Below are 21,963 nucleotides of genomic sequence, written 5' to 3'. Positions count from 1 at the left end.
AACTCCCGGGCACCAAAGGCCGGCAGATAATTTATTTCCGTTACAAAAGACTGATTCAGGGGAAGGGCCCATTCTCTAACTGCTGGGCGTTCATCTTCCCACGGAGCTGGGAAGGTGTTGGAAGGATCGATAATGAAAGACCTCAAATGATTTCTTGGAGAGTTTGCATCCTCCTTCTTTGTGTCCAGAAAGATGCTCCAGGGGCTTTGGGAACCACAGGGACAGTAAGGGCTGAAAGGGGTGAGCCCAGGGAGGCAGGAGTCAGACAACACGAGCCCCACCCTGGCTCTGCCACTTGGCGACTTGGACTGTTTTCCTGGCCTCCCCCTGCCTCAGTTTCTCCATCCCCAACATGGAGATGATACTGGTCCCCATTTCATAAGATGGTGTTGGGATCAGTGGAGATGCTGCTTTGCCTGTGACACTGTCATTATTATTATTGTCAAAGGGCCCCATGGCTTGGTTGTTCTTTGCTTTTCAGCAACAGAGGTGTGATGCACAGTCATTTTCCTCCTCTCTCAGAAGCTTCAGGGTGGGGGGAATCTGTCTGGGGAGTGCACTGAACGCCATGTACAGGGGCCCCCCAGGGAGGCTTCCCCTGCCCTGCAGCTAGGCCCCGAGGGTCTTTGTCCACCACATCTCCACTTGGGCAGGTCCCAGAGCGAGTCCTTGGTGGGCACCAGTTACCCAGGATGCTAAGGAATTCTGCTGGGCCACTCCAGGCTCTGCTCCCTGTCCCCAGGCTGTGCCCCCCACCTCTCTGCCCCTGCTGCCTCCTGACCTGGCTTCTCAGTCACTAGGTTGATACCCGAGTGTATGTCACGTAGCCCTCATTCAGTCTGCATCTACTGAGCACCTACTATGTGATGCTCCTTTCCACAATCCTCAAAGGATAGCTATTCTGTGCAGTTCATCCATTTAATAGGCACACAGTCTACAGTGTGCCAGGCCTGAGCACACGGCAGAGCCACAGCCCTACTCCATCCAATGGGCCTCTCTGCTGCCCCCGAGGCAGGAGAGGGCCTGGGTGTGGTACACTGTCTGTGGGCCTGTCTGCTGGGCCCACAAATGTCACCTCCCCCCCACTCCAGGCACAAGCACACTCACACACAGGCATCTGTCTATCTAGGGTCCTGGTCTGGACCACACACAGCCTGAGGCTATGGCTTTTCCTGCCTCACGCCAGCCCTACCTGAAATCCTTGAAAGCCTTTGACTGTCTATTGGCTCCATTCAGCCTCCTCCAGGAAGTCTTCCAGAACCCTTACTCAGCAATAACCCCTCCTGATGCCAGGGGCACTGGCTGTCACTCATTTGTCCTCTGCATGTACGTCTTGGCCTAGACTGGGGCTGCCTAAGGGCTGCCACGGGGTCTTCTGCTTCCTTATCACCCCAGCAGCTAAGCACAGACCCACACAACGAGTAGGCGCTTACCAAATACTACCTTACTGACTGCAGATGGAGAGTTGCAGGGAGGACCGGCCTGTGCAAGGGCCCTATGCCAGGTGCCAGCCTGAACCAAGGACCCGGCTGGGCTCTGGGCCCAGGGAGGGACAGAGTCACCGGCCCCAGCCCACACCAGCACTGGTGATGTAAGCAGGATGCCAGCGGTCAAAGGATCGTAGCCCAGACCCTGAGCCCCAGTTCTGACATCATCCCAGACAGGGGGTGAAGGCCTTGGGGGGAAGAGTTCCTCCTCTGCCACCTGCCAGGGCCCAGCCAACTCAAATGAGGACTTATTAGAGCAAGGGCCGGTTTTTCACCTCTGCTTATTAATTCTCCTGAGTACCAGTGAGTGGAAAATGGGAGGGAATCTGGGAGGGAGAGCCTTGTCATTTCTGGAGCACGGTGCCCTCTGCGTGGATATTCCTGGAAACCTTCCACAGGGCGTCCTTGGCTGGGGCAGGAAGACTTGGGGCAGAGCGGGGGTTGTTGTTTTAGTCTAGCAGTGTGATTCCAAAAGGGCCCAGTGTTCCAGAGCAGCTGGCTCCCTGGTCCCTGTCCTAAGACAGCCCTCATCTCTTCCCGGGAGCTGAACAGGCTGATTTAGGGCTCAAGCCTGGCAAGCCTACCCATCTCAGATGAACTTTCTAAGGAGAGGGGTGGTGGGTGGCTTGGCGTGGCCCAGAGACCAGACCACAAGCCAAGAGGCTTGGTTCTGCACCTGCTTCCCACTTCTCCCTGGCAAGTCATGTTCCACCTGGGGCCTCAATTTCTCCATCTATAAAAATGAAAGGGCTCCACCGGGCCATATTCTGACACCCCAGGTTTCTGTGTGGGTTAACTAAAAAGCGCCAAGGTCTCTCAGAGGAGCCAGACAACCCCATTCCCCTGCCTCCCTCGGCTGGGCCCAGGCTAAGGGGCTAGTTCAGCTCAGGGAAGAGAGCTCAGATCCACAGATGCCTCTTGATCTAAGGCCTCCTGCAAGGCCCAGGGAAATCGCCACTAACTGGCCGTCACACCCAGGGAACAGCTCTTCTGTCCCTAGGACTCTGGGGCTGGCAGGTGGCTGCTGACCTGAACACTCTGCGGCCAGAAGGACTGGGGCTGAAACTCACAGATGTGACTCAGGGAGACTGGCAAATGGGATACCAGGAAATGTCCTTCTGATTATCACAGGGTTTTAAGAGCAGGAAGAGCCTTTACAGATCATCTAAACCCCTGCTTTATTCATGAGAAAACAGCCACAGACAGGGACAGGGCTTGTCCAAGTCTACCCAGCGAGGCTGTGATACTGTCCATGGCCCTATCTCTTGGCCAGCTCCCTGAGACCGGCATCCATGTGTTCCAGATTGGCCAGACTGCAGGTGTTATATGGGTTAGAAATTCAGAGTCCAAAGCCCAACTCTAACTCACAGAATCAGACTCCAGGAGAGGGGTCTAAGAATAGGCATTTAAACAAGTGCCCCAGCTGGTGTGTGTGCGTTGGCGCTTTGGAGATGTGCCATATTGAAGTGTCATCCTGACAGTTCCCACCCCAGAGCTCCAGAGAGGACCCAGAAGCCCAGCATCCCTGGAGGAGGGAAGTATCTGGGTCCTGGATCTAACAGGTGCCAACTTCAAGCAGATGTTCTAGTGCTGAGGGGTGGGGGTGTCTCTCTCAGGGCATCTATTTACAGTCAACAGGGAAGTCTGGCACTGCACAGCCATTGCTGCATCCCAGCCCCACGGCATCCCCACAGGCAGGTGGGCTTTTCTCCCCATGAACTGATGAGGAAACATAGGGTACCGGTGAGGAAGTAACTTGTCTAGGCTCACCCACTCGATCGGTGGCAGGGCAGGGATCTGAGCCCCCAAGTGTCTGTCCCAGGTGGTGCTAGTGGTAAAGAACCCCGCCTGCCAGTGCAGGAGACATAAGAGACTCAGGTTTCACCCCTGGGTTGGGAAGATCCCGTGGAAAAGGAAATGGCAACCCACTCCAGTATTCCAGCCTGGAGAATTCCGTGGAGAGAGAAGCCTGGAGGGCCACAGCCCATAGGGTTGCAAAGAGTCGGATATGACTGAAGCAACTTACCACGTGTCTGTCCTGCTTTAAGTGTGTGTCCCACTGTGTCCTGTACCCACAGACACCAGTGGGCCCATGGGTGGTGAGCTCTCCAGCAGCAGAGGTGGGCAAGCAGCCACTAGAGGATCTTGGCAGGCAGGGATGACCTTGAACAACCCTCCTGGAGCTGTGACTGGGGACAAACTAAGCTGGATAAAGAGTGCAAGAGTGTTCGCTGTGTTTCTTCCACAGAGAAAAATGGTCCAGATTATTTGCAGGTTCTAGCTCACCACGGTCCTCTTGGCTCAATCATCAGAGCTGCCAGGCAGGGGACATCTAGGGGCCTCGGCTGAGGGCACTTGTTGGGGGCGGAAACAGGGTGGTGAAGGGGGCTGGCTCACCCAGACAGTGCCAAGGGTGAGGTGGGGGATGACTAGGGTGGGGAAGGGAGCTCAGCAGGTACCACCTGGCGAGGGCTGTCCCATGCTAGACTATCCACCGACCGAAGGAGAGGCACCAGGGGAGCATTCCATGGAGGCTATGAAGCAGAGATGCTGCCACACGAACTGAAACAGGCCCCCAAGGATGCCTCAGGACAGCAACGAAGGGTCCCAAACAGCTGTCCCAAACAGCTTTCCAAACGGGAACTGCAGAAAGGCGAGAAGCACTTGACAGGGGAGACAGGGCTTGACAGGGAAGGGCTCCCACGCGCCCCCCTGCTCTCCAGTAACCAGAGGAGTATGGCAGGCAGGGGCTGGTGCTCCCCATCGGCTCTCTAGGGGCGTATGTGGTCCTCATAACTTGGGGACTCCAGAAGGTTCCCTGAGCACAGTCCACACAGCAGTCACGGCACGGACACCTGTGGGACCACACTGAGGGTGACTGCCTCCTCCCCACCCCACCACTGGCCACGGCTCAGAACGGACACATCTGACAAGTAGACGCGATGCTCGGGGAGACGGGGCTGGAAGGGCGCATGCGCACTGAGCAGCGCCCGTACTATTTCTCACCACGTGTGCACAGCCTCGGAGTCCTTAACACAGCCCGCCCAACGCATTCAAAGCTGACATGCCGGATAAAACCTCCTTGTCCTCTCCCAAGGAAGCTGAGGGCACACAGGCCAGGTGCCTGCTGGCTTCCTGCTGCCCTTCAGCACTGGCATACCAGGACCTTGGGCTTCTCAGGTGGCGCTAGTGGTAAAGAACCTGCCTGCTAATATGGGAGACATAAGGATGTGGGTTCGATCCCTGGGTCAGGAAGATCCCCTGGAGGACAGCATGGCAGCCCAGTTCAGTATTTTTGCCTGGGAAATCCCATGGACAGAGGAGTCTGGCAGGCAACAATCCATGGGGTTGCACAGAGTCAGACTTGACTGAAGCAACTTAGCATGCATACCAGGACATGGTTCGGAGCTTCCCTGAGTCTTCAAGGGGCATTCACTCCAGCAGAGAGGGGGCAAGTGGCTAGCTGCAGGAGAGACCAGGAAAGGCCACTGGTATAGGGGCTCCTCCATGGACAGGGGTCCCACAGAGGGAGGGCGAGTCAGCCCCTGAAACTCCTGACTTTCCGCTGCAGCTGCTGGGGCTGTGGGTGACAAAGAGGAAAGTCATCTCCAGAGGGTGGGGCTGGAGCCCCTCCAGGCGGGCAGGAGCGGGGCCAGGCTCAAGGGAGACAATTCCCTTCTCCCAGCTCCTGTGCCTGGAGCCAGCCCGGCTCCATCATCTCCTGACCCTGTGGGGAACCTCTGGGTTCACAGGTACACCCACTGGGTGCCTCTGCAATTCAGACTGCATCCTGGATGATGTGGGAGGGGGTGGAGGACAGGGGCGTCCTCCCTTCCTGGACTCCAACCCCCAATCCCGTTTTCAAGTGGGGTTGGAAAGAAGCTAGGGGTGACAGGGTGGGGGAACTGGCCCCTATTGTGGCATAGCCTGTGAGAGACACCTCTGTTTGGGGATAAGGTGGGGAAGCCCACAAATTGCTGGAACCCCTTTTGGGGGGAATGGAACCCTCACATAATTTCTCCTCTACCCTTATTGAGGTTCAGTCACCTGGGTGTGGGCTACAGTCTTGCCTGATTTGATTTACCTTTATGACCAGTGTGACGTGCCCAGTTCTTTACTCTGAACAGCAGGACGGCAGCAGCTCTGTCTTATAGAGAGCACACTGGCTTTGCAAACTCTCATCTGCAAAACTTCCTTCCCCTGCTTCAGTTTCCCCTCATGCGAACCAGAAAACCGGGGTCGCCAAGGCTGCATGTGGTCGCCTACGGCAGCCAAGAACCACACATGGCCACTGACCACCGAAGTCTGAAACGTCTTCTCCGCATTAGATACACAGCAGTCTTCGAAGACTGAGTATGAGAAAAGAGTATAAAACATCCAATATGTTATTATCCCAACATGTAATGAATACAAAATAAAAGATGATGTGCCCAGTAGTCTGCTGAGCACCCTGCAGGGCATCAGAGCAGAAGGAGAGGGTGGACAGCTTAGGGTGGAAACAACCAGGGCCTCTGAGGACTGGAGGCCTTGGAGTGCCCAGGGGACTGGGCCATGTCCATCCCTGGGGGGGATGCACAGCTTGAGGAAGGCTCCGAAAAGTTCCAGCTCTACAGCAACAGGGCCAAGGGCTCTGGAGGCAGGAGGAAGTGCAGAAGAAAGGTGCAGCCTGGTGACAGGTGATAACGATGGGGAGGGGCAGCACAGGCTGCAACTGCAGCCTAGGACACTGACCGGCAGCTAGTGTGTGGTGTGGCCGTGAAAGAGGCTGGGGCCGGACGGCAGCAGCCTTGATGCCAGGCTGAGTCGGCCTGGCACGCAGCTGGCACTTACAGGAAGACTGACTGGCCAGGGAAGGGGACTCAGAAGGGTCCCCAAGGGCATCCAGATGAGTGGAGACCACTAGGGCCCATCACCCACCTCACAGGTCACAGACACCCTCCAGGCCTGCAGTTCTCCGGGAGCCCACCCTCTGGCTCCTTCTCTCCTCAGAAAAGGACAATTTATTTATTCATGAGCATACACCCGCTCCCGCCAGGCAGCCAGCTCCTGGACACCTCACTTCTAATTATAGCAAGAATTTCATTAGTGCTGGAGGGAAGTGCTGGGTTTCCAGCTGCCTCTGCTAGTGGACGCAGGCCCGCTCCCTCTCCCCTGCTCTAGCTTGTGGCCAGGACGTATTCCCAGGATGGCACAGAGGGGCAACCATGGGGGCAGATCTCAGCCGGGAGTTCAGACTCCATCCTGAGTGGTTGGCACAGTGAGGGTCCATGGGGATGGGACGGTGGTCTCCCCAAGGGGTAGGAGAGGGGGGACTCATCACACACAGTGCAAAGCCTCCAAGCAGCGGGACTGTGGGGTGCCGCCTTGGACACCCTGAAAAGGAAGGTGGGAGGGAGCTGTGTGTTGCCAGAGTTGGGCAAACAGGGGGAAAGGTGGCAGCTTGGGAGCCTGGGAGGTCTTGGTTCTGCGGAGTCCTGGGATGACGGAGGTGATGATGCAGAGCTGGGAGGGAGGCAGACGGGGGCTGTGGGACTGCCGCTGTGAGAAGAGAGGGGAGCTGGGCAGGAGAGAGGAGCCTGCACAGAGAGAATCAGACAGAGAGACAAAGACACGGAGGGCGGGCAAACAGACACACAGACACACACACACACACATGAGCTGGATTTGGAGGCCAAGGAGAGACGTAAAAACATTGGGCCAAGTTGGTCAGGCTGTTCAGAGGACTACCCAAGCAGACCCCTGCCTCCCCATGGGGGTCTGGCTGCACCCACCCACTCTTAGGGCTAGACTCAGGCATTGCCGTGGTCAGCAGTGCCCATCTGGCCAGTCTGAACGTGCAGCTGAAGCCAGGCCTCATGTATGGGGATGGCCTGAGATGCCAAGGTCTTGCTGGGAGCTGCACACGCGGGTGGGGGCACTCTCCTTTTCTTGCACACTCACAAGTATTCACACACTTCACAGCCTCATACATAGCCTCGCTAATCACACATACATCTCACACCTGTTCAGGGGCACACACTGGCACACACACCCCTGCACACTCTTCTCCCCTCCAAGGAACAGGCTCCAAAGCATCGGAGTCCTTCATGGACAAGCCGCTTTCTCAGTCTTCCCTGGGGGCCCTGGGCAGCAGCTCCAGGGGGAGAGGCTTTCCACTCTGCCGGTCCAGCCTCCTCGGTGTCCATCCTGAATAGCCTCATGCTCTCTCCCAAACTCAGGAAAGCTCTAAGCCCCTCAGCCTGCTACCTGAGTGCCACAGCGTGCATAGTTTCCAGTGACAAGGAACTCACTACCTCTCCAGAAAGCAGCTTTAAAAAAAATGTCTCCAGACAGCTCAGACTCTTGGAAAGTTGAACTTGAGGACAACTCAGTGAGGTTGCCACCGAGGGGCCTGAGCTCCGCTGGCCAGAGTCTGTCGGTCAAGACTGTCCCTTCGTCATTGGTTTGGAAAGTAACACAGCCAGCCAATCACCCTGGCTTTCACTCTACATCATAACAGAATCAGAGAAACAGTGTTCTAGAGGGTCCCCTCCTTGACTGATGATGGCTGACAAAGACCCAAGAAAATCATTCATTCATTTACACACTCAATTGATAAACTATCAACCAGGCAACGACCATGTGCCGGGGCACTAGGATATGCCCCGGATCGTTTAAAATTCTTTCCTAGTCTGACAACTTGACTTTCACCCATTTTATAGGTCAAAGGTGAGACCAGGGAGAAGCAGCGACTTGCTTAGAGTCACTCTGGGGGCTGATGGTCAAAGGCAGAGCCTCACTGATGACGCTGCCGGCACTGACCATCTGCCAGCCCCGGGAAGGAAGGGAGAAGGCCGCACGTCTGCCACCCCCATCCCCAGCCGTTTCTAGGACACCGAAGTATTGATTACCACCCTCGCCTTGGAGCGGTTTTCTTTCCTTTTCTTTTTTTTTTTTTTTCACCAAGGTTTTCTATCCTCTTTTTTTTTTTTTTTTTAAAGAATAAACTCCAAGCCGCTCCTATGATTAATTACCAGCTGCCTAATGCTCCTCCACCAGCAATTTCTGGAAAGGGAATGAATTACCTTGAAAAACATCCGAAAAGAGAACCCACCGTGAAGGAGAATTTCAAAGGTTACCTCACAATTAGCAGTGGGCTCCCCTAGCCTGATGGAGATGCCAGCAGGCCCTCTGGGGAGGGGCAGGCCCCCGGCCTTCAGGGGCCACCCACTGGCTCCTGAGGGCAGCCAGGCTTGGAGGGCTGGACAAAGGCTGCCTGGCAGAAATGGGGGTTGTTTCCTGAGCATCCACCTTGGACCTGCCCTGTGGCTCTGCCCCTGATCTCTAAGGCACCGTGGGCTGCTTAATTCTAAGGTATCTCTCCTGGTTCAAATCCCCACTCCATCACTTACAGCTCTGTAGGTTTGTGAAGCACTCTGAGCCTCCGGAGAATGAGGCATTAAACACACCTCCACATGGGATCACTGTGTGGGGAAATAAGCATTCAAGGAGCTCAGTGCCTGGTACACGGCCGACTCTCACCCAGCTGTAACACTTGGAATATTCCAGGTTTCTAAGCATCCTCCCAACAGTCCTCTCAGCAATGTTGGTATAATTATCCTCGTTCAGATGAGAACTCTCACGGAAGTGAAAGGACTCGCCCAAGGTCGCGAAGAGGATAGGAGGAAGCCAGGATTTCCTGTGGCAGGGAGGGAGATCAGAGTCTGCTGCCTGGTTCCAGCACCTGAGTGAAGCGCAGAGGATCCCCAGGGCTCTCCTGGCCCTGAGTGTGGGTACCTGGGAGCACTGGAGTCTCAGGAGAGATGTTGAGAGCAGTGGGGAGACCATCGGGCGGGGCCTCCCACCAGGACGAAGACTTGGGCTCCCCTGGCTGGGCCCCAGAGCCTTGGGACAAAGGGCCCTGCCTCAAGTCAGCATTTCTGGGACAGGCTCTCATCTCTGGGTTGGGAGCCACCGAATAAAGAGGGATTACATGGGTGGCCCTCTGGCACAGGGCCAAGTGTCATCAACCCTGAAAAGCCACTCTGTGATGAGACACGCTGATGTCGGGGCCTGAGGCAGGTCTGGGAGGCTCGAAGCTTGGGACCTTCGGGCTCCAGATGCTTCCGGGAGCTCCTTGGGGGCCCAAGCTGCCTCATCAAGCTGAATGACCAATTGGTGTCCATCCTGGCATAGGTGGGCCCTCAAGGAGGAGGGATGGCGGGAATGGAGGTGTGCGAGAAGCAAGGGAAACGCCAGATCCTGAGCATTTGCTGTGTCCAGCTGCACCGGTGCACATGTGGGGTCAGGGGCGTGGCGCCCAGCCCTCTTTCATAGACAGGTAAACTGAGGCATGAAGGAACCACACAGGGTCACGGTGGATGAGAGGCAGGGCCAGGATTTGCATGCAGGCACTCTGACCCCAGACTTGTGGGTGCTCAGAGGCCTGTGGGAGAGAGCAGGTGGGCAGCCACAGCCCCCATCTCAGTGAATAGGCTTCTCTGCCCATCCTGCCTCTTCCCGTGTGGCTGCCATGCTGCTGGGCGTGCGAGGCCCCTGTGCCACGGGGTTGAGTGGTACAGACAGGGCTGCTGAGCCAAGGCTGGAGACGTCAGACCCATCCCTCTTCCTGCATGCATCTCCCACCCCTGCCACTGGAGACACAGATCAGGCCTGAGAGGCCCCGAGAAGTCCTTTTGGGGGCTAGTGAGATCTCAGTGAGGGTGGGGTGGGGGCTGCATCCAGTCCCACCCAGTCTGTGCTGCAGTCAAAGGCGCAGGGCACTGGGGCCAGCACCTCCCCCACTCAGGACACGCCTCCTGCCCCTTCCCTGAGCATCGGGGCCAAGCCGCCCCCCCAAGCCCGGCTGCACACCTACCTCAGTGACCTGTGAATCACCAGCGTCCCGCGTGCCGGTCAGCAGCTGGCGGTCCCTCCGCCTCACTCCAGTTCCATTCTCCTGCAATGAGAAGGGTGGTCAGGGACCACTCACAGCAGGGCCCCAGAACTGACCTGCGGCCACAGACCCCCGCCAACCTGCTGGAAAGCTCACTGTCAGCTAAATCAAATCATCCCCACTGGACAGATGGGGAATCTGAAGGAAGGAGAGGAAAGGGGGCCTAATGCCAAGGGGCCCTAAGAGGCCCCTGACACCCCACAGCTGGCAGTTACTGGCTATGTGACTGTGGGTAAGCTCTGGGCCGCTCTGACTTTCAGATTCCTCACCTGTCAAATGGAATCACAATGATCTCTCCACGGGTTTCTGGGAGGATCTAAGGGCCTATGGTGACAAAAGCGCTTGACATTCATTCATTCACTCAAGAAACATTTAGCGAACACCCTGAGCTGTAAACAGGATCACGGATCAGCCCTTGTGAGGACTCATAATAGGCAAAGAATCAAACAACACATAATTAGAAGTTGGTATCTGCCAGAAAGAACAAGTACAAGGGTGACACAGCTTAGACTCAAGGTTCAGGGCTGTCTCTTTGGGGAAGTAAAGTTGAAGGATGAGCCAGAGAGAGGTAGGCCAAGATGCGTGGAACAGTGTTCCAGGCACGGGGAACAGTGTATGTGAAGGCTCCAAACAGGGAAAAAACCCTGGCTCAGTGGAGTACTTGAGATTAGGTGGTGTGGTGGAGGAGGGAGGTGGGGAGGTGAGTGATGGCCAGAAGGCAGGGCTGACCATCGCAAGGATGGATGGGAGGGTCTGAGCAGCTGAGCCATGTGAGCCTGGGTCTAGTTTGAGAAGATCCCCAAGGATGCCAGGAAGAAGGGCTTAGAAGGGACAGGAAGAGGCAGGGAAACCAGCAGGGAGGCTGCCCCTAGAGTCTGGGCCAGAGACAGTGGTGTTCAGAGTGGAGGAAGCAGAAGGCAGAAGTGGAAGGACCCCCTGGGGCTCTGGGCGGAGGAGGACCCCAGTGTCTCCCCAGTGCAGTGGGTTCAACTGCCCCATCTCCACAATGGGCCAGCAGTACTGCGCTCTCCTCCCCACCCACAGGGCCCCTCGGGAATCCAGAAGGGCCAGATCCAGACCCAGACCCTGGCAGGGTAGCTTCTCTGGAGTCCTAGCTGTGGGGTGGGAGCTGCAGAGCCCCGAATTGGAGTCCCAGCTACGAAGGCATCTCGCTGGGTGGCTCCAGGTGATCGCCACACTCGCTGCACCCACGTGCCCTCCTCTAAGAAATGGGAAACCTGCCAGCAGGGCTGAGTGCCTCTTGGGATGAGGCCCGGGGCTACCACGGGAATGGATGTGCAGAGGCCACATGAAGTTTGGGTTCGCACATGTGTTGGGGGCTGGCAGAGGGCTGTGCAGTGGGCAGGGTTCCCAGGGAGCCAAGTGTGTGCCTATGGCTTCAGTAAGGGGCACCAGGGCCTGGCATTTAAGAAGTGGGCTCAGTACTGTAATAAAAATGATCTGGTTCAAGTCCTGGGTTCATCCCCTTACCATGTGGCCTTGGGCAATTTCTTAAACTTCTCTGGTCCCCAGTTTCCTCATTTTTGGGAGGTGATAAAGGGTTAAGGAGGGGTCCACTCTCAAGGAGTGGTACATACAGTAAAAGGTAACGCATTTGAGTGCTGGACACGCAGGTTGCTTTCCAGCCGTGTTAGGTGAGGTGACATTACTTTCAGGAGCTGGTGCTGGGCTCCACGGAGCACTAGGCCCCTAAAGCCCAGGCTCCCACAGCCTGGCTCAGCACCCCCACTCCACATGGGAAAGAGAATGTCTCTGGGTCCTGACCCTCTGACTCTGGCAGTCCCAAAACTCTGCTCACCGTGGGGACACAAATGGCCCTTGACTCCAACTCTCCCATTTCACAGAGGAGGACAGTGAGGCCTGGAGAGGGCAGCACCTGCCCCCATCCCGGGGTCATGCAGCAAGTCAGTGGCTGGGGCAGAACAGGAATCAGCCTCCTGCTTCCCCACCGCCACAGCTCAGTCCTTTCCCAAAGGCAAGCTGGCCGCAGACTCGCTGACAAAGAGAAAATAATTATTTTGGCAGCTGAGACAGAAGCCAGAGCCGGAAAGTCCTCGCTCACTCGATGAGCAACGTCCCAGCTCTGAGGAACGACGCCCGCCCATCCTGCCTCGCAGAGGTTCCCCGGCTTACAGCGCACACATACGTGTCTCTCCGCCCCATCCATCCTCGGTTCTTTGCTATTGGACTTGTGCAAAGAGGCCAATCGACCAGAGAGGGGAAGCGACCTGTCCAAGGTCACACAGAAAGGGCATCACACAGAGAGGTCACCAGGATATGAACTCAGGCCCTGGTTAGGGACTGACCCCCTTCCCTATGACCCCCATCTGGGAAGGAGAAAGGACCAGGAGCCTGCCTGAACTGGGTCCACATTGGGGGCTATTCCTGTGATACTTCTTTAGCTCTCAACGAAATGCTATGAAGTAGTAACTAAATAGCACCCCCAATTTACACATGAGGTCTAGAGAGCTTCTATAGCTTCCTAAGGTCATGCAGGTAATACAGAGAGAAAAGTAATAAGGACAGAGCTGGGCATGAGTGGGTGGTCTGTCCACTCAGACTCAACCTATTCAAGATGACCAACTGGACGCCCAGGCTCCCTTGTCTGTGCACTGGGCCCCACTCACACTGGCTGTACAGACAGGTTGGGGAGGAGGTGGGGGAATTCAGGCCCAGGTGGGGCTGTGAACACACCGGTGAAGTCATCTGCCCTCACCCCTGGCCCCCTGGGTGCCCGTAGGTGAGCCTCACAGCCTGTAGGGCTCTGGCCACCTGGGGAGACTGGGAGAGGTGTCCCATGTCTGCCCCCAGCCTGGCCAGACCACAACCGTAAAGGACATAGATTCACACAGGGAACTGTGCTCTGCTTAAAGGGCCCTCAGTGCCATGGGGCGGAGGGCAGCCTGAGACTCAGGGCTGAGAAGGGTGGTGGGGCCCACCCAGGCTCCCCAAGGGAGGGGTTCCCCACTGCCCAGAGAGAGCGATCTGCTGAGCTCAGGACCCTCCCTCTGGGTTGGATGAGGGGGTCACCTCGACTACAAGGTCGCGGCAGGCTGCGAGGGCAGGAAGGGGTAGAAGGGGAGGTGTGCAGACCTCCCTGCACAGGGGGGGGAGGTTGAAATGTGCTTCCACTCTCACCTTACGTCTGGGGCTCCCAAGGGCAGGGCAGGGTGGGAACGAGCACCCTCTTTGCAGAGCAGGACACTGATCTCCGAGGGAGGGTAGAGCTGCCAGGGGTGTAAAGGCTGGGAAGTGGCAAGGTTGGGTCTGGGACTTGGCAGAGGTCACTCGGGGGTGGGGTCTGTCCCAGGACCCAGATGGATTCTCCCAGCCCCACCCCCTTCCCATCCCTTGCTCCTCTAGGGATCCCCTGGGAGGAAGGACCCACCTGGGTGTGGGCTTGAGTGCAGGCACCAGGCCGAGTGGACTGGGGCCGCGGCTGGCCCAGAGACACGCAAGGCTGACTGGGGATTCCGGGAGGACAGAAGTGCCTGTGCCACGGTGCATCCGGGGTGTGGGGCACTGTGACATCTCTGTGATAGCGGCCAGAGGCCCATGGCTAAGTGACCAGTGTGCTCTAAGCCACCAAGGGTTGGGAGTCCATATTCTGGACTGGAGCCTGGCCCTGTCCTCAGAGGTAAGGTCTAGGGCAAGGGTGGGTAGAGCTGAGTTTGAATCCCTATTCTGCCCTTTCATGCTGGGTGACCTTGAGCAAGTTACTTGGCATCTCTGAGCACCCATCTCCTCTCTAAAAAGGGACTAATCACTCCTTCAGCTACTCACCCGCCAAGAGAGGCTGCACATTGACCTTGCAGAGCCGGACATTGGCCAGAGCACTGTCCTACCCACAGGCTTCCGGGAGAGGGGCTCGGGCTGCCCTTGTGTGGCCTCTAGGGCAGGGGACCACACCAGTGACAGCGCTGAGCTGAAGTTCTGGACTCTTGTCAACTGCTGCTAATCACGCACACATGCCCCTCGGGTTCTGCTGGCTGTGAAAGCGTCACAAGACACGGGTACATAGACACAAGTGCATCTACACACAGGTCAGTAACAGGTCAGTGAATGGGGACTGTCCAGAGTCTGGGAGAGGGGTGACTGTCAAGGTCATTGGTGGCCAAGTGAAGACCAGAACACGGTCATGTGGGCACCCACCCAAACTAGGTCCAACCTGCTGTTCCACTGGCTGAACTGACCAGCGCTGGCTCCCACGTGGGTCTGACCCTCCTCACCTCAGTCGGGCCAGGCAGCTCTTCCCACCCTCACTTTACAGGTGGGCCGAACAGCTTCTGGTGCTGCGGGTCAGGGGCCCTGTCCGGGAAGGTGGCCTCAGACCCAGCTCCCAGGGTCGCCGGGGAGACACGGGTTCCTTCACCTCAAAGACCCACCCAGGGACGCATCCCCTTACATGACCCTGGGAGCAGGCCCCCTCGTCCTCCCCTGGCGGCCAGTGCTGGCTCTGGGAGCAAGGCAAATATTTACCCCGATGGTTATCCAAACCGGGCCGGCCGCCCCGCCTCCCGCATTCCTGGAATACATGTTCCCTGACCTCACCAAGCTGGGGGAGGGGGAGGAATCCAGACGTGGAGGAGACAGACCGAGGGTCCGGGGCCTCGTGGAAGCCAAGGCATGCCGGCCAGGAGGAAAAAGGTGGCTCGGGGTGTCTCTCCAGCTACTCACGCACTAGGGGAGGCCCCTGCTGACCTTGTAGAGCGGGGCATTGGCCAGAGCACAGAGCTACCATAAGCCCCTGGGGGAGGGGGTTGGACCACCCTGTTTGGCAGGGGTGGTGGGCAGGGGGCTACACCAATGCCAGCTCTCAGCCTGCAGTCCAGGGCTGTCACTAGGCCGCAGGTCCTCACACCTGCTGTCAATAACACACACACACACCTACACACGCGCCTGTGCACACCCACCGTGCTCAAGATGTGAGGGACTCAGGCTGTCACAGACCTGGCACGACTCCCGCCTGCCAGAGCCCGTCCTCAGCAACCCAGAAGCTCTCAGTCCCTCCCTCCATCCTCAGCACAATCTTGTCACCAGGGGACCGTAAGCCCATTTTACAGATGAAGCAACTTGGCAGCAGACACCAGCGGTCCCGCAGCTGACAAGTGGAAGAATGTGCCCTGTCTTACCTCAAACCACACTTTCAACAGCTCTGCAGTCCCAACTCTGCCCATCAGAACCCTGTCCATCCTCTGATGGCCCAAGGACTGCCTCCACCATGCTGCCTCCCCTAACACTCCCCTCAAGTGAGCTTTCCCTGCCCTGAACTTCCAGATATGTGGACAGTATTTCTTTCTCCTGGCATGATTAAAATTGGGTGTCTGATTATCTCCTGTTGTGAGACCCTTGTACTCACTCCATGAACGGTGGGGTTGAGCTCAGAGGCTCAGGGAGCCCTGAGTGTTCAGGACAGGCCTGAAATCCTGAGTCCTTTCCCCAAAGGACAGTAGCTGCATTTGGTCTCAAGGAAAAGATAAATAAACAGACCTAGGAAGCTGGTTGGTTGAGGTCTGGGCAAACTCCTGGCCCGGTCTGCCTGAGAATCACAAACTTGGTTCAATAATCCTGTCTGTCTTCACTTTCTCTGAGAATATTTCGAGCTGTCCTCACAGCCTGCCCACACCCAGGCTGAGGGAAGCCCAGCACGTCTGGTCTGGCCCTGCCCTGCAGGTCCTCACTGCATGCCCCTCTCTGTGCGCCCCTGGTTTCCTGCCTCCCTCTCCTGCATGGAAACTTCGCAAGTGACTGGGGCAGGGCAGACTGGCAGGTTCTGCTGAATGAAGTGCACGCCTGGCAAGTCTGTTGCTGGGCCGTCAGGGATGCCTCTGAGTGGGAGGAGCCGGAGATGCCCAGTGCCAACCTGGGTCCACACCTTGGCACCACGCGGACCCAAACAGAGGGTGCTGGGGAAAGGAAGAGGCTCCCAGAACCTCCCGACCCACTTAACATCTCTGAGACATTTCCCAACAATTGGAAAATGGGGGCTATAAGCAGACTTCTAGGAGATGTTCCTTCATGTCTGTTTATTCCATCTATTTGTTTCCTTCTCCTGACAATAATGACACTGCCTACCACGTGCTGGAGGAGGAAGAGGAGAAGAGGAAAGAGTAGGGGTGGACGGTGGGCAGAGGACAGGGTCAACATCACCAGCCTGGATACTTCCCAAGTGTGTTTGCACACTGTCTAATCAAGGTGGGCAAGACACAGAACAACTCTAGGACAGAGTGCTGGAGAGTAGCAAAATGGGGGGTCGGGGGCATCAAGGTCTTGGGTAGAGTCTCTCTGGCAGGAGGGCACCCCTTCCAGGCAAAGGTCCATGGTCTTGTCAGGAGAAAAGCCTCAGACTGAAGAGACAAAGATAGATGAAATCAGGAGCAGGGACAGCTGCATTCAAGGGCACTTGCAGACACATCTGTGAGGGCCCCTCCAAAGCTTCACCCAGAGCCCAAGCCTGATTTGCTGCATTTTCAAGGCTAGGATAGAGAGGCACCCCTTGGGAGAGCTCTATCAGAGGGAAAGTCCTCACTGACTCCACTGAGCATCACCCAGGCCCTAAGGAGCAGCATTCATCCATCCTGACTCTTAGAGGCGCACCAGCTCACGGTGCACATGTGTGCCGAACCACCTAGCCTTTTGGTGTCAGGCTTGTGCGAAGGGGCAAACTGAGACCAGACAAAGCCTGGCTGTGACACGTGGCTTGCTCCCCGTGAAGGAGGTGGGGAGTGGCTCCCTTTTCCCCAAGCCATCAAATGAACAATTTCTCCCCTAATCAAGGGGTGAGGTACAACATGGACTAAGAGTGCATAATGTGGCTCTAGGTTTGACACAGCAGAATGCATGTATAGAATAGCTCTGCTATTCACTGACCTGTGAAGCTGGGCAAGAAACTTAGCTTCTCTGGGCCTCAGTTTCCTCATCTGTAAAATGGGGACATTGAGTCGCTCCTCTCACAGGACTGTAAGGATGTAACTAGGTTACGCCCACACTGCACTTGCATAGCAAGTGCTCGGTAAATAGGGATGGTCATTGTTATCACTGGCTCAGGTTTGCTGTCAAGTAGAGACTTGGGGTCTTGCTGGGGATGGAGGCACTGGGTCTCTTACCAAAAAGATGGAGAAAGATCCTGAGAAGATGAATCCTGGCTTCAGACCCTGTCTGAGGCCAATTTAAGAGTCAGTCCAGTGGATTTGCTTCCCAGAGACGGCCTGCTCCCAGGACAGGGGACCTCCAGTCACTCCCCACAGAATGGCCCAAGGTGCTGAGCATCCTCTAGATACAATTTCCATGCCAGGAGCTCTTTCCACACTCACCACGTCATCAGACTCCATGGTTGGGCATAAGCTTATGCTTCCCAGGAATTAGGGTCTTATCCAGAGAGGTACCTGATTGGGGCTGGCCAAAGTAGGGGCCCTGCCACACACCTGGGTACTTGCCACTCCCAATGTTGATGATCAAAACTGAATTTTCAGTCAGTGGCCCCTCTTAGGGGCTTTGTCTATTGCACCTGCTCACTCTGCTTGGGGTGGTCTGGCCCTGCACTGCCCATCTGAGCTCAGCCCTGAAGGAACTTCATCCCCACCCCAGTGATACCCCTGATCCCCAATCCCCTACAGCATTCATGGGGCCTGGCAGAGGCTCTCAAAAGAGGCTGTGGAGGTCCTCGGTCTCTGCCTGCCACCTTGCGGAGTGGGGGACAGAAGTCCGGAGAGGGACAGGATGAGAAGCCAGACCAGCTCTGCTTGGAGGTTAGACGGAGGAGCTGAGGACTCACATGGGAGGTCCCAGTCCCTCCAGGTCTCTGTTTCCTGGTCCGGGCTGACCCTGGCTGGAGGATCAGCTGAGCTGACACGACACCCATGGTTGGTGCAGGACTGGCAGCCTGGACTCCAGGCCCAGGGCAGGTGGCAAGGTCAAGAGGCTGAAGGGCACGGGCACTCTGGACAGCACACATAAAACGCCTAGGACTAAGTGTTCCCAACGATCCCCTTCCCGGGCCAAGGGCCAGCCCCCGGCAGTCACACTCTCCAAACAGGAGTCCCTCTGGGATTCTGGTTACACGTGGGCCAGGCCAGCCTGAAGTGATGGCCGAGGCCCAGGTTTACAGATGCCAGACAAAGGAGAGCAGTGTTCTTGCTTGCGGGAGGTGGCGGGTCAGAGCACTGGCACTGACGTCACCTAGGCCTGGATGAAATCCTGGTTCTACTGCTTGCAAGCCACGTGGCCTCAGCCAAGTCCCTGCACCTCTGCCCACCTCAGTGTACTCCATGGCGCAATGGGGAGGGAGAAGGTTGAACTAGGGTAAGTGTGTGACCCCACCCCTGGCCCTCGGAGGAGTCAGGCCAAGGGAGCTCTGGCTATTTGTAGGGATGACAGCCTTCCCTGTCAAGGCAGCCCAGTGGTGGTCTGCAGGCTTGCTGCTGGGAAGGCTGGGGAAGCAAAGGACTGCAGGATGTGTTAATCATCCAACTGCACTCTGCAGCCTGTTGCAAGATGCTCCACAGATGCAGCAGCCCAGAGAAGCCTTCCATCAGATCTTGTTTACACACAGGTAGGCTCTAGCCCTGACAATCCAAGTGCCTTCCAGTCTCTTAGGTCTGCATCTGCCATCTGAAAGTGGGAGAAATGAGGCCTGCCTAACATCCTTGGTTGCTGAGAGGACTCTAGGAGATGGAGGATGGGGTCAGGTTTTGTTCCATACCCTGTCCACCTTGGCTACTCTTGCCTTGCTGGGGGCAGCCCCAGGGCCCAGGCCTGTCTGTGCCATCATACACCCAGAGCGTGTGCCAGGGGCCCTGCCAGGAGGCACTGAGGACCCCCTGGGTGCTTCCTAGCTGAGGACTAGCCTAGGATGCCCCTCCTTCTCTCTTGAGTCCAGGGTCTCTCTGCGCTCTCTTTTTGGCTGTGCCACGTGGCATGTGGGATCTTACTTAGTTCCCTGACCAGGGATCAAACCTGCATGCACTCTGGAAACACAGGGTCTTAACCACTGGACCGCCAGGGAAGTCTGTTTTCTGTTCTTTAAGAAAGAAGGGCTCCTTTAGCTCAGCACCTCGGTGGGATTCTTAGGGGAGCCAGTCCCCACCTGCCCATCAATCCTTTGGACTTACTACCCTCTGGGACTGGACCCCTGGATGGGCCAAGGCCATCCCCCACAGTGGGTGTCTTCTTCCTTCACTCACAGCACCCAGCACAGGGCTTGCCCCCAGAATGTTTGCTGGATGGATGAATGAGCAATGAAGGGAGGGGTGGTGTGAAAACAGATTTAGATCAGAGAACACAGCAGCTGACACTTTCATGGTGCTCACCACATCCATCCTAAGTCTGGCTCCAACAGACACTGGCTATGCTGGTTAACCCACTAGTCCCCACAGTGATTCTATAAAGCGGTGGGGTCATTCCCATTTCACAGATGAGGAAACTGAGGCTCAGGGAATGAAGTCACTTGCCCACGGTGTTAGAAAGTGGCAGAACTACATTTGGTGTAGGCCCTGGGCTCCAGGAGCCACGTGCTGGTCCACAAGGCTGCCTGGGGGCTGTGGGGAAGGTGGAGAGAACAACTCATCAGAAGCCGTCCAGGCCAAAGGTTCCCACCCAGGTTCCAGGCCCTGCCCCCAGGATTTAAGTGGTCTGGGGTGCGCTGTCTTGCAAAGCTGCCCGGGATCTCATGGATAGCAGGGGCTGAGAACCGCTGCCCAGCTCCATCCTCACTCTCCAATCAGAGAAACAGTGGCTCAGGGAGGGAGGGAACATGTCTAAGGTCACCCTGGGCATTGGGGGTGCCTGGGACCCAGAGTCCAGCTCCTCTGACTTCTCCGTCGTGGGCTTGGAGCTCTTGAAAACAGCACTGTGGCCCCAGCAGAGCAGCCCACAGGCACAGACGCGGGTGGGAGAGATGAGGCAGACAGACGCAGGGAAGCCAGAGCAGCAGGCCGCCGGCTGACACCCAGGCCCAGCAATTCCTGACTCACGGCCACCCAGCCCGTGACTCCACCCACCGCCAGTGTCCCCACCCTGGCTCACACCCCACAGCCTGCTGCAGCCTCTGGAGTCCCCTCCCATTTAGGACCAGAAAGCCACAGAGGGAGGAAGGAGCGGTGGGGGCCCCACCCAGGGCTGGGTGGGAAACCCAGACGACCTGAGCCAGGGGGACTTCAGGACACACGGAGGAAGAGGCCTGAGCACGGCCCTGCCCCGCCCTGCAGCGCCCACACTCCCTCCCTGGGCAGGCCAGCGCCCGGTGGACCACGCACCCAGGAGGGGAGCTGGCACTGACACCCCTCCAGGGCCACGTGACACCCTTTGCATCAGGGCCGCACACCTGGACGACCATGTTAGGTTTTCCTGCTGCCAGGTCCTCTCCAGAGGAGGCATTACTCCTCTGGCCAAGAACCCTCAATGGCTCCCCATTGTCCATGAGGCCCCAGACGGACGCTGACCTGGAGTGTCTGGGCTCTCACTTCTGTACCCTGCCCACATTAATCCCGCTGCCAGGAATGTCCCCGTCCCTGTGGCCTGACGCACCGGGAAGGGAATTCACAACCCTCCCTCCACCCCGCAAGGAGCCATGGAGGTCAGAAGCTATGTTCCCAGAACTTCAAAGACTTCTCATAGGAAGATATAGGAAGGCTTCCTATATCTCTGGCTCTCAAAGGCCCATTTGACAGACGTAGAGGCTGAGGCTCAGAGTGGCCATGTGTCCAAGACTGTTGGAGGCTGAGTTGTCACCACACACAGCAGGGGCTCGGGCTGCTTGGACCTTAGGTCTTTCTTGTTGCTAACAAGCTCTCAGCTGATCCACAAGCTCAGGTGGCCCTGAGTCTGTTAGCTCACCCAATGCCACGGCGACTTGGGTCTGCTCACCTTGGCATCCTGACCCTCCCTCCACCCACCGTGGGGAACAGGCTGCACCCTCGGATACTGAGCTGGGCTTAGACTGGGTCAGCTAGCTGGGGGAGGTAGGTCTGAGAAGCTGTGTGGCACAGTGGCCAAGAGCACAGACTCTGGGGCCAGCTGCCCAGTTCAACAACCCCAGTGTATCCACCTGAGCAGGTCAATTCACCTGACTGGGCCTCAGTGTTTTTCTCTAGAAATGGGGACGATAGGAGTAGTGAGCTCACAGAGATGCTGAACGTGAATTCCTGTAGATAAAGGATGGGAGCAGCGGCACTGAAGACTGCTCTACAGAGGTCTGGAGTTCTTAGCATTGTCACCCTGTTCCTCCCTGCACCTTAAGCTCAACATCACAACCAAAAGAAAACCGAAGGCCTCGAAGCACCAACCAGGATAGAGGAGGAGGACTGGGGAGGGGCAGGAGAATCCGCTCTCAGCCCTGGCCCCTCCCAGGCTTCTGGCCCATAGGCTGCTACCCTTGTCCATTTGCTTGACCAGGGCAAAGTGGTGTAGAGAGAGCTTGGCATATTCCACCTCAGTTTTTGGGAGGAGGGAGAAGGGAGGAGGGGAAGGGGGCAGGAGGATGCGGGGAGGGGAGAAGGGAGGAGGGAGGGCTCCTGTCTAGGC

The 21,963-nt window shown here is 57.0% G+C and overlaps 1 protein-coding gene across 3 annotated transcripts in view; it reads right to left on the bottom strand.

Moving 5' to 3' along the window:
* ZMIZ1 (zinc finger MIZ-type containing 1) overlaps positions 1–10,429 on the bottom strand; it is a 150,110-nt gene extending 139,681 nt beyond the window's left edge. For all 3 annotated transcript variants that reach the window (XM_065922707.1, XM_065922709.1, XM_065922708.1), the window contains exon 1: positions 10,345–10,429. The gene's annotated coding sequence lies outside the window, so the exon portion shown is untranslated. The remainder of the gene's footprint in view (positions 1–10,344) is intronic.
* Positions 10,430–21,963: the final 11,534 nt, after the last annotated feature.

This window comes from Muntiacus reevesi, chromosome 2 (assembly GCF_963930625.1).
Source record: "Muntiacus reevesi chromosome 2, mMunRee1.1, whole genome shotgun sequence".
NCBI classification, from domain to species: domain Eukaryota; kingdom Metazoa; phylum Chordata; class Mammalia; order Artiodactyla; family Cervidae; genus Muntiacus; species Muntiacus reevesi.
This window is presented reverse-complemented; position numbering and strand designations above follow the sequence as displayed.